The sequence below is a fragment of the Macrobrachium rosenbergii genome, chromosome 4 (genome assembly GCF_040412425.1).
Source record: "Macrobrachium rosenbergii isolate ZJJX-2024 chromosome 4, ASM4041242v1, whole genome shotgun sequence".
Taxonomy (NCBI): domain Eukaryota; kingdom Metazoa; phylum Arthropoda; class Malacostraca; order Decapoda; family Palaemonidae; genus Macrobrachium; species Macrobrachium rosenbergii.
This window is the reverse complement of record NC_089744.1, coordinates 51,854,099-51,870,877: the sequence shown is the minus strand read 5'-3', so window position 1 is coordinate 51,870,877 and position 16,779 is coordinate 51,854,099. Positions and strand designations below refer to the sequence as shown.

At 38.6% G+C, this 16,779-nt stretch overlaps 1 protein-coding gene across 6 annotated transcripts in view; it reads left to right on the top strand.

Moving 5' to 3' along the window:
* how (protein held out wings) overlaps positions 1–16,779 on the top strand; it is a 188,270-nt gene that overhangs the window by 1,111 nt on the left and 170,380 nt on the right. The window lies entirely within an intron of this gene.

Sequence of the window (16,779 nt, the reverse complement as noted above, 5' to 3'; positions counted from 1 at the left end):
ACGTAGATTCTGCGCCACAGCATTGAGACGTGCCAGCCATTGTAATGGAAACTCGGGACGCGGTGGAGCAAGTGCTTTTCTGGAAGCACAGTATACGAGGTTTTAATGATGATGAAAGTCTGGAAAGAGAAGGGTGAGATTTCATTTGATGGGTCTTGCATACGACGAGTGTAGTCTTAACACCTGTAACTTTGTTTGTTGGTGTAATTGATTAAATTGAGCGAGTCCCGCTCTTTTTGTTTGAGTCTCAGATGCTAGGGTACTCTCTCTCTCTCTCTCTCTCTCTCTCTCTCTCTCTCTCTCTCTCTCTCTCTCTCTCTCTCTCTCTCTCCTGTGACATAGCCTGGTGGTCGAGTACATGATGCATCCTAATGGGTGTGTTATTGTGAAATCTTAGGTATTGCTTTGAATCTCTTTTGCATGTGGAGTAGTTTGGTTTTTAAATTCATATTCTTAAATCATTAAGTGTATGTCCTGGTGTTCATAGTTGATACCGTGGAGTAGTTTCAACCTCGTGGCGGTGGTTTTAATAGTTTTTAATGACGTTTTTGGCATATGTAATATGCTGGGATAATATGCTAATATTGTTTTGGTCGCCAGAACTTTGGGATTTCAGTGTATGCTGAATACTAGGGCCAATGAGTGGCGTAAGGTTGGGTATTTGAAAATCTTGAATTATTAGTCATGATGTTAAGATGTAATTAATTATGCGATTCCTGATGTTTTAATGTTTTTCGTAGTTGCGCAAGATTTTCCATTCAGAAACAGATGGATAATAATTGCCGCAGTCTGTTTTGTACCGCGCAGGTTAAGAAGGAGCATACGCAGGTTTCCCAATTGTTGCAGACTGTCGAATTTTGGTAGCTTTCTATCAATGTTTATATGAATTTTTTTCCCGCAATTAGTGCCGCGTCATTTTGGCTCCGCAAGTTTTAGTATCAGGACTGTGCACTCAAATACTTGTTTTATGGTTACCCGTTGATTTACATCTATAACTTACTCGACTAATATATTTGGTAGTATGTTGATAGTGTTCGATCAAAACCAGCGTTTTGGACAGCCAATTAGATATAATTAAAAAAAAAGTTACCTGCAGTTGCTCGAGAAAACGTCGGCACCTCGGCGAGAGCGCTGGATATGTTGCAGTTAAAATCCGTTGAAATTTATTTTTTTATCCCAAGGTTTACCGGCAGGAAGGAGGATATGCTAAAGAAATAGTGCTTGGGGTTTGTAGTTAGTAATTGTTATTTTGAGATTTGTTGTTTTGATATAAAGGACTTAATGTCATCAAATATATTGCAATGTTACTGTTGGTTTTTATGAAGGTTGCGTCGTTATTTTCTTATTTTGTTTATAATGACGTACAGTTTTAGTAATGTAAGAAAGGTTTCTTGTCAGTCTTCTGCTGCCCTATTCATAGTTTCATTTACGCTATTTAACCTATTTCCTGTTGTTTTGTCTTTTGATCATTGCTGGCAAGGCGAAAAGCACGAATACTCCAATTTGCAGTCAAGAACATGATTTTCGGGAAACTGATAGTCCAACCGAACTTGACCTAGCCTGATTTTGCTTCCGGTCTATAGTTTATATATATATATATATATATATATATATATATATATATATATATATATATATATATATATATATATATATATATATATATATATATAACTGAATTCAGTTTGCTTAAAATGCTATATAGTTTAACCAAGGGAAATGTTTATTCCATAACTGTTTTGTTAGGTATTAGTGAGGATTTTAAACTTGACCTCCGTTTGAAGCTAACCACGTCGATGCTGTGTGATTTTATTCGTTTCACCCACAATAGTTTGGCCATTTTTGGAGTATTTGATGGAACCCAGTGAGTGATGTCGGTTAATTCAAGTTGCTGTTTATTTGCCCATGAAGACGTGCAACATTGTATTTTTGTGTTGTATTCCCTCTAGGTCACCACACTCAAGAGTAAGTTTGAACGTTGGTTTTGTCATGCGTCTACGTTAACCCCCCCCTCCCCCATCCGTGATCTACTTTCACCGTAACTGGCTAAGTCGGTTACAACCCTGAACGTTGTGTAGGCATGCCAGGTTTGCAGCGTTAAGCGCCAGTCTTAAAGGTTTACTGTTCTAAGCATAGGGTTAATAGTTTCTTATGGTTCTAGACCTAGTTATTACTGTTTGTAACTTACGCATATTCCAAGGTATGGGCTTGATTAATAATTGTACAGACACGTTTATGCCCACTATAAGATTCAGGTATGATTTGCTTATTTTTGGACCCGCTTTTTTAAGCTTGTTCATATAGCAGTTCGTGTCATAAAGGGTTTAAGCAGCAGATAGGACAGTCCTATTGTTTGCAGCCAAGAATATGCCAATATGTTGAAAGGAATGGGCTATCACAGTTGCTGTTTCCGGCGTGTATTCATGATTTGTGAATATATTTTTAAAAAGTTTTAGTGAGTTGGATGGTTGGTTAGTTCATGGGTAGATTTTTGGTGCGGGCGATTGTATTTTATTTGAGTTTTAAATGTCCTTGCTCCGTTGAATGATATTTAAAAATCATTCTCACAATGTAAATAGCTGTCGATGACAGGACATTTTGTGTACTGGAATATCACGGATAATGAATGCTCACGTCACAACCCATCAGTAAAAACCATTTCTGAATGAAGTAGAGAGCCGTCGAGTGGCGTCCGTGCTACCTTGCGGAGTCATTTTTGACCGATAAACTCTTCAAGGAAATACGGTTTTCACTATCATTCTTTTTCTCCTGTAACGGTATTGATCGTCATGGGAGTCACAATCAGCTGGGGCTTGAAGTTTACTGTTGGTGGTTCATGAAGCATGGGAGTGAGTGCGTTACACGCAATTTCATCAATTGATGAGTTTGTACGTTATACTTCTGGATTCCCCGCCCCCTTGATTATGAATGGGGAAGTTGCGAACTTGTATTTTTTTGATCGGTTCAGGGATGTTTTATGAAAGGAGGGGGATATCTGGTGTGTTGAAGACATTATTCTTACCAGTGAAACTTGTTTCTCAAAAAGTTTCGTTTTCTTCACTTCCTTCGGTTTCGAGGTGGGTCTAAATTCTAAAGTTGAGACGTAGCACAATTTTTGCTGTCATGTAATGACAGCGTAATGTCATTGTAGTTGGGCTTTGTAGAAGAATACAAGCTCGTTAGATTTTCGGGATGTAATGTTAGTAATTTACACGTGTCTCCTTTCACTCTAGTCTACCCATTTATCGGGGTAAATTCTCAGTTACCATCTTCATCTTCTCACGTGGTTAATTGTTCCAAATGAAGGCCTTTCAATTTCGATGCGCCCATTACAGTGTTTTTCAAATAATAGTATGTATACATGTATAGAATTCGATTAAGAATGACTTGGGTCTTTGATGGGACTTTCATCGTAATTTAGTAATTAATTTTCATCCTTGGACCATCGCGTTATGAAGATGCTGTATGAAATACAGTAATGGGCCTGTTCGTTGTGTTAATTTTGTAAATGGCCGTGATAACTGAGGGAGGAACGAACCTTGACGGCGTTTTAAGTGTTTGGTTTTGCGAAAGCCCATAGAAAGGAAATCCTCTACATACCAACGCCCTCTCCCCCCTACCAGTTCCCACAATTCTACCTAAACTCCTTCCCCAATTTGCTCCCACGCATCTTGCCCACAAGGCACGGACGTTGGCGTCGGGTCATGAAGTCTCCGTGGGCGGCGAAATGACTAGTGTCCGATGGGCGGCGTCCTATTTGGGAAAAGTTCATAATGAGTTCCCTTTGCCCTTGTGCCAGAGATCAGTTTGGAGGGACTCACTTCCCCCTTCCTCTCATGGTTCTTTTATGCTTTTACTTTTGTATCTGTCAAGGAAGAATGGAATGGGTCTCCTTGACTGATGGTGGGTGTATCCAGTCATTTTAAGCTGGAGAGTGGATTAATAGTTTAACAGCTTTTAGGCAGCTGATTTTGGTTTTCAGTTTCACATAGGCATCTTTCTTCTTAAAGTGTTATCTGTCAGTGGTAGCGTAGGTTCATGCTTATTATTCCATGAAACTTGAAGAATTTTGTTAAGACCTTCACTATAAATGTTGTGTGCAAAATTTTGCCTCTTCTATATTATTGCCATAGTTTAACCGCAGATCTAGGTACAGTTTGGTTGAGAGAGTAAGTATACATTGAAGTATACACTGCCTAGCTTGTACTATATTGTTCATCTTCTCGTTTATCTTAAAAAGGCATTGTGTATATCAAAGTTTGCCCGGAGATCACTCGAGATAAGACAATGTTGAGGTCGTTTCTTGTTGCAGTTTTTAAAATGAAAGTAAAGGGCTTTCCGTGGGATGCGAGGTCACTTTATGATTATAATCTTTTGCTTCATCGCCCGTTTTCATTTGTGAGCAGGTGTGTGGATTTGTTGTTTTTAACATAATGCTTGTAATGCTCTTCGGAATTTGAGTCTGATCAGTGAGTGTAGTAGATTGTAACTGCTATTTCCCATTAAGGAAGTGTTAAAGTGGGTTTCGGTCGAAAACCGCTTTTGTCTTTATTTTAGTACTGACTGCCGATAATATAATTTATATATTGAAAGGTATATTTGGGAGAACAGGATACTTGAAGTAGGTGAGAAGGGCTTTTGCTTATAAGATGTATGCCTGAAGGCCAATTATATGCATAAAAAGTTCCCTTCACGGATGGTGTTTGCAGAGATGTCTTGGAAAGGTTAGAATAACTTGGTGAGTGCTTGTAAAATGGGTTGTAAAAATTGAAACATTAGTTCCTTACTATATACCAAATTACGGCGTTTATAGATTGTCTTTGCGGTAGGCTCACTAAACCAAAGACGGTGTGAAGGTATCGTTTTGCCCTACCCCTGCCAGAAGTAAATTGACAATTATGAATTGTTTTTCCATCAGAGGTAGAAGTATCCAAGGCTTTCATATAGGCTACCATGCTTATGTATTACCAGTTTTTATTATCTTCATTATGAATATACCGATTTGTAGAGGAGCGCTGGAGCCCTCTTCATAGTTCTTCCTACTGAATTCTTTTCGGTTGAACCCCTGCGGTTCTACGGATGTCTTCCTTTCATTTTCCCATTAATAAAGCATTTGTCCTTGTTTTACTTGGAAGAACAGCGACTTCAATTAAGGATGTAGGTCTATTTTTACTAGGTCTTTTAATGAGATGAGCTGCTGTTACGTATTGCAAGTATCTGTTGTAATAAAACTGTAGGAAGAAATTTTCCAATTGTTATGCTAGTATTGCAAGTCAGTAGGAAACAAAGGAATATTGGGGTTTCTATCACGAAGTTGGGGAAGTACAAGTTGTTAGCTTCCCAGTTTTGGTGGTGCCTTATGTGGCGAGGTTGGTAGCCTTGTGTCCTTCTCCACCATGGATAGCCTATGACCCACCGCTAGCAGGCACTTCATTCATTGCTTAATGTAGCACCCTGGGATTTAACTGAATGGGTCTAAAGAATTCGGGATTGCTCAGGAACCGAACCTGATAGGTATCTTTTGAGGGTGGGGTAAATGTCGTGATAGCCGGATCGTGATATATATATATATATATATATATATATATATATATATATATATATATATATATATATATATATATATATATATATATATATATATGTGTGTGTGTGTGTATGTATGTATGTATGTATGTATATTCAAACACTTGATTATAGGAATTACTGTAAATAGGATACTGCCTAATGGAGATTTTTATTAGCAAAAAAATTTACAAGCTTTTTGAAGGACTCATAATCGGACTGTAGCCGTAAGATGAATTTTGGGGAGAGAACAACTTCAAAATAGCTTGGAAGTTTCTGTACAAAATAACTTAGTCTTGGGTATTTAAGACGTATATAGTGCAACTTATATTATATATATATATATATATATATATATATATATATATATATATATATATATATATATATAATATATAGAATAATTGATTTTACATTTTGATATCAGTTAATTTCCATTAGTTTTCGTTCCCGACACCCCACGTTTCACACTAGTCCAAAATGCTTTCCAATGGCGGAGTCTTTTCTGAGACCCGCAGTAAATAAAGTACCCCAGAGGGCGTGGGGACATGTTTGAAACCCATGTGAAAACCTTTCTTGAGTCAAATGAGGGCCCCCTGCAAAATTTTGTTGAGATTGGTGTAGTGGTTCAAATTTCTATAGAGCACAAGTTCACATTATGTGTGTGTATATGTATGTATATATATATATATATATATATATATATATATATATATATATATATATATATATATATATATATATATATATATATATATATATATATATATATATATATATATATATATGCTGTATATGTATATTTATGTAGAAGTGAATGTTTATATATTTGTTTGTCCATTATAGAAATCTGAACCGCTTGACAAACCCGGAAAAAATTTTGCGCATGGCTTCGATGTTACTCCAGGAAGGTTTTTAACTTAAAATCCAAGAAGGGAACGATTTTGTTTGGTTCATGATTACATTATTACTAATGGTACAAATTGACCGAGTTTATAGATGCCGTACGTACATGCATAGCGGTAATTTTTATTTATAATGATCAGTTTAGCTATACTTTATTGTGTGTTAAAGAATGTGATGTCATTGTAAAGATAATGAGTCATAATTTATTTTTCAACGTTAAAAACTACCCTAAAGTTATTATAAAGAATACATATCATGAACTGAAGTTAGCCGTAAAGGCAAGTGTTTTGCAACTTTTTCTTAATATGAAACTGTTGCAGCAGTTCACATAATAATAGGAAAGAAGTAAAGAGGCGTAACAGAGTATAGACTAAATATTTCTTATTAAAAAAAGACGTTAATTCTCATACAATATTAATGAATGAGTTTAAATTAGAACTGAGAGATTGGTTCAGATTTTTATGAATTGGACAGTGATTGTTGACTTTTAATTATAGTAACAAATATAAAATGACATCATTGGCCTAGGCTTATACCAAATTGTATGTATCACGTGGAACTTGTTTTAAATTTTTTTTTTTATTGTGATTTGGACTTTAAACGGCCTACAAATAGCATTGAAGGGCCTAACAATGAAATGAGTAACGTCTATGCATAATGTATTCATATTCTGATCAGAGCGTTTGGGATACTTCCGAGATGAAAAACAGTGGAAAACTATAACGAAATTGAAGCTAAGAGAGTGAGTTTATAGGTTGTTTTTCGGAGTTTTCCCGGGCAGCGCCGGGTTGGTTAGCCAGTATATAATTTATATAATTTGGAGTGGAAAACTTAATGATCAGACCTTTGTTTTGTGTCTTGAAAATAATCTTGATTAATAAGGTACTATATCTAAATAGGAATTTGGCGGCGTTCGTATAGGGAACATGGTCAAGATTTTTAGTGGGCAGCTTTAGCAGATAAAACGGGTTTTCTTTGTCTTAAAAACGATCTGTGAGGAAAGTGCGACCGGCTTCTTTCGCTGGCTGATTGACGTATAGCTTATATGTGAAGCTTGAAGGGTTCATTTATTATACTCTGGTGCATGTGGATTGCTCACGGGAGTTTTACGTCCATTTACTTTCTTAGGGGTTACGTCAGTGACCGGGATTTAGCAAACCAGGTTTCTTTTAGATTTATAGACTCCAACGGAAAGTTATATGGGCATTTAGCCATGGCCGTTTTTTGGTTATGGGTATTCATTTACTTATCTGAAAAGGCTGTTTTGTCGTCGAGGCCATGTTCAGTCGGTGTGTATATTTGTGCATTTTTTTTTTTTTTTTTTTTTTTTAGTATTGAGGTTTAATATTGTTGTTACTCGGGTGTCATTTGGTTGGAGATTTTTCTTTGTGCATCATAGTTTTATAATAATTTTCTTGCATCTTCGCGTATTACCAGTAATGTTCCTCATTTTGAAATTTTCTGAGGATACCTGATTTGGTAAAAATGTTGTTATGCTTAATGTCGGCCCTTCTCTCTTATACGCCAGAAAAGGATTAAAGTAACTTGGGATGTTACTTCTACCATTATTTCAAGTGGGCTAAAGGTCAATAGAAGTTAATTATATCGTTGTCGCCACAGTCCATATTATGGCGGCTGTGTCATCTTGATGGGTGGGATGGCAGGGGTGTACGCCCCCTGCGTTAATTTCCCATAGACCTCTCCCCCTCAGACTTGGAGATAATTATTTTAGGAGGCTTTTAATTCCTCATTTTCCACGGTCTTAATTTTCACGCTGTACTGAGATGACCAACGAAAATGATTGCCTATTTTTCACTCTGTCAGCCACCGTACTGTGTGTGTTTATTTTTTTTATATTTTGGTATTGCCATAAATGGAACAGTTTTACTAATTGGGTGGTCCTTTTTACGAGGTGTGTGACTAATTTTGGTTTTATCGTTAATATTTTAGGTATGTTAATATTGTTAATATTGCATTGTACCATACCGTAGTATGGCACATTTAAATTCACTCAATTGTAAGGCGTGCAGTTCATTAATTATAGTTCGTATAGCCTATATCTACTCGTCTTAAATTGAATTTTTGGACTTCGGCCTGTCAAGGTGTTTTCAGGAAAGGCAACATTTTATAGTAAATGTTCTCTTGAGGCCGCTTACCATTCTTTAGCGTTGCATGTTCAGTTAGTGTGAATGCATTCGCCTTAGGTAGGATGCCCTCCTGGTGGGTTTCTTACTGAGAAGTCATTTTGTTTGTTAGGCTTTTTATTCATTGCAAAGGTTGATTAGACATGGCCTGGTGGTAATCTCATCTCTCTCTCTCTCTCTCTCTCTCTCTCTCTCTCTCTCTCTCTCTCTCTCTCTCTCTCTCACGCACAAAATTTATTACATGAGATGATTTCTTGTAAGTTTGAACCATCCTGTTGTTAGGCCATAACGCGTTCTTTCAAGCTCTGTCGCTTGTAGCCTTCCAGGATGCTAGTAAGGCGCCAGGTTCATGTTGATTACTAATTAATATCTTCTTTGCGTGTCACTTTTCGAGTGGAGAGTTATGCGTCACATTTAGAGGAAGGTTCGAAGTTTTTTAAGAATAATTGCGCTCATGAAAAGTTCGTTGTGTATTTTAATATTTGTTAACGTCTTCATACATGGCACAGTGCGCCCACTTGTATGTGTATGTTCACTGTGTACAAATATATAAACAATATAAAAAATCAACTCTTAATAGGAATGTAAGTCAAGGCCTCGTTATAGTGACAAAGAAAACTTCATGCAAGACAAAACTGCTTATTTGCTTATTTGCAAAGTATAAATTTTACAGCAGAGTGCCAGAATGTATTCCAGTGAGGCTGGGAAATAGGCTATCAGCCTGCTTAAATTCGACTCCACCACGGCAAGTGAATAGCTAAAGTAGAGGATGCGATGAGAGCTGCCGAATAATGAAAAAAAGACAAAAATAAACCTATTTTCAGAATGTTGAAACCGGTTTTGTAATTTCATATCGGATGGCCATGCAGCAGATAGCCACCAAGTCCTGTAAACCGGATTCGTTTATAACCGAAGCAGGCGTACTTGGTGTATGTCTTTTAAGTGTATAATAGTTTGAAATTGGTTAATGCAGTTGGGGTATAGGGTAGGGTCCCGGTTATGTTTTTCGGGGTATGTGAAGGGCGGGGCTGTTCGTCAAGTGCAGAATCAATGTAGGACTCCTGTTGCCTGTCAGATGTTGATGTGGGCCCTCCTAGAGCGTTGCAGTTTCACATAGCCCCTTCCCTCGGTGCCCCTCCCCCCATCCCCGCCCTTTTTCTCTTCTCTCACGAATGCAAGTTGCTTCCATCACAACAGTGCCTTCCTTGTCGCATTGGTCTCTCTCTCTCTCTCTCTCTCTCTCTCTCTCTCTCTCTCTCTCTCTCTCTCTCTCTCTCTCTCTCTCAGATACGATGGTACTTAGGATTTTAATTTTCCTTATGCAAGTAGGAAAAAGGAGTTGGTGTAACATTGCAAGGTTATGCGCCAGAGATCTTAAACAGTTTAAAAGTTATATGTGACTTCCATAATAGCCTACAAAAGATAATAACACTAGATACGAGGCCAACACAGTCGGGAGAAGAAAACACACCCGATTCAACTTTCACAAATATTCACAGCCTCTTGAGCAACATCTCAACATCGCCCGTGACGCGTCATCCTAGTCATTACCGGCCATAAGGCAAACTGGGTTGAAATAAAGCATTTAATATCATCGAGTGATTGGGATGGCTCATTAAGAAACAAATTGAACATGAAAGCCTTCAGGTTTTCAGTTAGGTGTATACGAAACGTTAGACAAATCGTACCCTAGGTAAAAGAATGTACAAAGTAGGACAACCTGCGTAATTCCGAGAGACCGGCGAGTCTTATTTCGGCAGAGGGAAGTCCGTACCGCAGAGCCATCAGAATAACAACTGGAACTATACAGATAGGACAGAGTCTAATGAATCCTCTCGAATCTGAGGAAAAATAGGCGGTAGAGAGTATGCCAAATAACCGAAAGTTCTTCCGAGAGACACGCAAACAAAAAAAAGTGAAGAGTGGAACTGGCTCCTCTCAAAGTAAATGGGTCCTTATCACATCAACTGACAGATTTTCAAATGCCTGTCAGATCCAAAGCGCCAGATACAAGATTTAGATGCATTCTTCTACCTCGGGGACAACCTCCCGGCACTACAAAAATTGACTACTGAAAAAATGATGGATGAAGAAATTAGAAATAACTGCATTTGGAACAGACCACTTCCCAGTAATGCTACTGAAATTATGCAAAAATGTGAATCATTAACATATAATAACTTTGCAAAAAAATCTTTAACCGCTCGATCACTAGTCCAGCCATAAAACCAAACAAATGAAATCTATCTTTCGAAATCATGCATGAGTTGAGTAGATGTCAAACATTAGATCGATAACATTCTCCACATCAAACAACAGTACTAAACAGGGGAAATCTCCGACGCCATAGTTACTCATCTAGTTTTATTGGAATTTAGAATCCGACATTGAAGTTGGCTCTGTATATCGACTTTGCAGAAGCCTTTTGATAGAGTTAACCACTTCCTACTACGTAACGATCTCAAAAGCAAAACCGGAGCCTGCTTACGTTTTTCCACTCGAACGCTATAAGTGGGCTATCAGCTATTGGAGCACTATCCAAGACCAGCCCAAGTTACGAGTATATCAGGAAAGGTCTTGGATATCAGGTGTCCCGCAAGGAACTGTGTTTGGCCTTATTGTCTTTTTTGTTATGATGATTAGAGATCAGCCCAGGTTACGAGTATATCAGGAAAGGTCTTTGATATCAGGTGTCCCGCAAGGTACTGTCTTTGGCCCTATTGTCTTTTTTTTGTTGTGATGATTAGAGACCAGCCCAAGTTACGAGTATATCAGGAAAGGTCTTTGATATCAGGTATCTCGCATGGAACTGTGTTTGGCCGTATTGTCGTTATGTATTATGATGATTAGAGGTATTGATACGTGAAAACTGTTGAAAGCTAATTAATTAATGGGAGTTTTTCGAAGTCTGAGAACGGTTACAATGAAATAGGTAGTATAGCCTATCTCTGGGTACAAACAAACAAAGCAGCCTTTTTACCAGGGACAAGTTAAAGTACATGCACTTCGGTAAGAAATAAATTAGTTTCGATCATTATCTTGACCCAGATGAAAATGCCAAGTAAAAGATTTGGGAATCGTCGTTACCGAGGACTGAACTTGGTCTACATTTAAATACAGAATCGTAACAGACTGTCACGAACTCTCTCCATGTATGTTAAGAACGTTTCAAAAAGAAGAAAGTTAAACACCAACCGCTCGCTATCGGTGACTGATTAGACCCTATAGTCTATACGCTATTGATCCCCAGTATGGTCCCCAAACGCTGTTAACTGAGACCAGAGGGGTAGGCTGGAGGGCGCGCCACGCCATTTCTCAAGAAAGGTTGAAAGCTTTCACAACTTTCTCTAATTTGCTAGATGAGGGCGTAGAAACTAAGTAGCAACCAGGGTATGCACGGTCTCTTAGAATTCTACAGATCTACAAAATGAAAGAGTTCAAGGTTCAAAATTTTCTAATACGCCCACTAAAGCCTTAAAGTTTTGCTCTGCAATTCCACCACAGTCTTAGAAACTATGTCGGATGGTCTCTACCTCAACTTATTTCACTGTGTCATAGCCCAGCCGAGATTGCTCATACATTTCGACTCCAACCTTTGGAATTGTCTACCTCACTTCCTCTCAGTTATTACGAGTCAGTCACTCTGTTCACTTTGTTTGGTTTTATGTACAGCCCTCCACAGGGATAATTCCCTCCCTGGCGGGCCCTTGTACGTTTTCAAAACAAGGTGCTTATATTTTACAATTGTCTTTCAGTGTTTTCTCGTCAATATCGTAGCTCCTGCAGAATAGAGTCTTTAGTTATTTTTTAAATTTGTTTTCTTCTTGTATGCTAGTTGTATTTCCTACGGACTGTACAGTATGTGTATTAAATTGCATAGAAGATTATTAATCAAAGCCATGATCCGTATTATTTTTCATCTTTGACACGTATTCTTTATATACTGCGCACTTATTGCCATCATATGTTTTATGTCTAGTAACACTATGGCCGTTCTTTACACAGTTTTTACTCTTGAAGATGCTGCTAGCACATTCATTTGATTTGTGATTTTCACCACATCTATGGCAAGCTTGTTCATTTCTACAATTTGTTGCGCTGTGACCAAATTCGTGACATTTATAGCATTGATTGGGCGTGTAACAAGTATACTTTGCAACGGCTATACAGTGTACACAATTTGTCACCTCTATCATAGATAGACTTTCGTTTTTGTGGTGTGCATTTGATGATATAGTGTTTATATTTGTCATCTTTGGCTATCATTTCCTTTACAATTTTCATGTCATTTTCAGAAATGAGATTGCACATATTCACGTGTAAGTTAGACAAGTTCCAGAATGTCCTACCGGATGAGCCAAGATGCAGTGCCACTGCCACATGTCACTTCTAACTCGATTTGTCACCTTTATTCACTTTTGAAGTGAGATCCAACATAATATGCTTTCAGTAAAGGCCTCGTGGTATTTTGGTGTATGTATGATTTTTTAAAGAAAAAGAAAGATAATTGAAACCGTACATTATTCTGATAAGGATGTTCATTTCGTAGAAAATTGGATGGTTGTGGTGTAAGTGAGCCGCTAAAGACACATACTTACTTGCACATGGAAGTCAAAAATGTTTTATCTTCAAAATACCGGGTGTAAAGAATTATTTATACCAAGTTTATATATGTTCATATTAATAATGAATTTGGATTATTCAGCACTTGCGTCTAGAAACAATTTTGGATTGTTGACGATTTGTGGAAGTTGATGCTTTTAGTCTACTAGTGTGATAATTTGATAATTGCTAATCCCTACTGAACTTGGAAGAGTGTCTGGTATTCTTTTCTAATTGTTCTTTTATTTGTTATTTATTATAGCTCAAAAAGAACTGTGTCGACTGTTGGCACTGACAGTTACCGAGAACTATTTTAGTGCCATATTAAATTACTAGGGGCTGCGATACATAGAGTAGTGTGACGTGGCTCTCTCTCTCTCTCTCTCTCTCTCTCTCTCTCTCTCTCTCTCTCTCTCTCAGCGAAAAAGTGTCGTCTTTGCTATTTGATTTTGCAAAACAGTTTTCTTAGCATTTTTAAAGCGCGTGCACCTTGTTTTTTATAGTTTGTCAAGGCAAAGCGAAGAAGAGGGCAGGAAGTATTGCAAGGTAATACCAACATTTGACTTTCGATTTTCTACGTGTGTAGGTGGTGATAGTAGAAATCTGAAGGTGAAGTGGGCGAGTGCCCTCACAAGAAGTAAATACTCCCATAGCATCCAGATATATTACTGGTGTCGATAATCCTCATGTAACATTGCGTAGGTGCTTTTACAAGTCTTTGCAGCTAACAGGGAGATAAGACAGGACACCTGCCAAAATGCCAAATGTTGTGTAGGGCACAGTGCTTGTCATTGGATATGTGATTTCACGTCCTGGAATAAATGATAGAGCACACTATCACCTTCAGATTGGATGGAATAGAAGGGATAACTTTCTGTAAGGTGCATGTAGATGGAACGTAGTGAAGGCGGCAATGAATTTTAGTTGATGAAATCGTTGAACAAGTCCGGTCGCGGTATGTTTGTTACCGCTGTAGGTCTGTATGTTCTTCGCGCTATTTTTTTTCCATCTGTAGGACAATGCTGTTATCTTAGACTGGTAAATTGAAACTAAATTCTCTCTAGTATTTGTCATTAAATTTATTCATTTTTTCTTTCACTTCAGTTAGTTTTTTCGTTTATCGCCTTCGGAAGAATAGAAACGACTGTGAGAGTCCATTTTCTTGCTCTGAGCCAGTGAAACATGAAAGGGAAGGGCTTGGGGTTTTATCCAGCATTAAGGATCATAGTGACCTGATTCTAAGTTTTTTTATTGCAACGGGTGATTCATGTTATATGGTTTTTAATTACACTCAAAAATTGTGTGTTACTTTGACAGCGTGGCCTTCTCCCGAAATGGTCATTGAAAAGAAATCCGTCAGCAAGACAGTGGCATTAATTACTGAATGAACTCAGGTAATATGTATGTTCTGAGTATGGGTCTTATAAGCTCTCCAGGTGAAGAACCTGCTTAAGCTAATCAGTATAACGGCACCTTGCTATCGCTATTCGGAAAGAGTGCAGCTTAGTCTGTTGCACAGCATGGAAGATTACCTGAATCAGTTACAGTGGGACTGCGTAGGTCTTTCAGAAAAGTCTGCCTCTATAGAAGACAGTCTTGTCTGATTTGAGATTGCTGTGAGGCAGCCAGGCCAGCTGGTTATGCTATGGGGCAACGTTCCACGGTGTCTGCTCCTAATATGGAGTATGACCTGCCTTTAGGATAGGACGGCTTGTTTTGGGGGTATGGGGCGCAGTAGGGAGTAAGGGGGGTGTGAGAAATGCAGCAAAGATAGAAGATTGAGTTGGTCGGGGGAAGAAAGGTTAGGCGGAGAAGGATAATGTTGCTTCTGCAGTTTTTGAGCAAGAAAGGAGTTGGTGACAGTGGTGAAGGAAGGTTTCAGGGGGGAGGGTGGGGCTGCTAGTTATTGAGTGGGGTAAATAGTTACCCATCAACCAAGATACTTCATTCAGAGTTGCAGCCCCCTGGCCTCCCCCCCCCACCCATGGGCTGGGCTTAGGGACGGTACTGACGTAGAAGATGGCTGGGTGGTTGCGGTAGTTGCTTGGTACTTGATTTTTTTGCTGCTTGAATAAGGTGCCACAGTCACAGTCATGTTCGCTTCGTCTATCTTAGTAGTTGGTGTTTTTAGATTGCTGACAGATTGTATCGCGGTTTCGTTTTATTCACATAAATTGATGCTGCCATAGAATAAATGTTTGTACCATCGTAAGTCGTTTGACTTGGAAAGTTTTCTTTCCCTTTTAAAGCAGAGTTCATTCTATTACTGTTGTCACCATCTTATCATGTTATGTTTTCATGAATAACAACTTGGTTTCATTTGTAGTGCGGTGTTGATTGTTAAATTATTATTACGAGAGATGTTGCGGTGTAACGCATTTTTTAATACTGGTAGAATAGAAAATTGAGAAAATTAATTACTAAGTTAACTAGAATAGCCGATAACTTCAACTAGTGACCAGTGTTTGAGGCATGTTATGCTAGAATTCGTACGGTGTGTGAAGGAAATATACGCCTGAGTTGTTTTGCAATGCTGTAGTGATTTTTAATCAAGGGGCCTGCCTTGAGTTTAAATTAATGTAAATTTATGTGTGGACTGAATGGTATTAAGATACCTTGAAGAGTTGAACCGCGGTTGAAGCAGAAAAGCTAAAGCTAGTGCTATACTTTATTTTTACAATCACGAAAGGGAAACCTCAGAGAACTTTAAAGTAATAGAGGTCAGAAGGAAGATGAATCTTGTGCGAAAGTACAGTATAGGCTTAATATAGACATGCGACGCAGGGGCTAAAATAAGTTGAAATGGACACCCGGTGTGTGTTGATTGTTATTACATTCCACAATGGTATTGCGGTTACATCGAAATCTCCATACCCGTCTCCGCCTCTGTCTTAACATGGCAATTTCAGCCTCCACTATCGAAATTTTCATCCTGGCTAGCTAGTGGTCCCCTTAAGGTGTCTGGGTATTAAGGATGCTGGCGGGGTGGAGAGGGAGAACGGGTATTCCAGGGTATTCGGTTAGGAGTTGGGGGGGAAGCTGGGGGTTGCGAGAGGAGTGTCTCTTGGGGAGATGATGGAATGGGGAGGAGGAACGTTCAACGTAATGCGATTGGTTGCGAGGTGAGTCTTGGAGCCTGGCAAGCCATCAAAGGAAAAACTTGAGACGCCTTCGGAATGGACAATGAGGCACTCTGTTCTCCCTGCTCCCTCCAGTCTCCTCCACTCCCTCCCCCTCTTATTCTCCCTTCCCATGAGATGAAAATCTAAGTGGCCAGGAGAAGTCGTCATTTTCAGGTAGGTAATATTAGGAGAATTTGCCGACGGGCAGTCATTGAATATATATATGGAAGTACTTTGACGGAGACGAATTGTGAATGGTCTTTGTAGTCTTCACACACACACACACACACACACACACACACACACACACACACACACACACACACACACACACACACACACATATATATATATATATACAGTACATGTAAAGAATGTTATCAGGTGCCGAGTACTCAGTAGAGCCTTCCATTTTTACATCTGTCCCTTCTCTGAGGCTT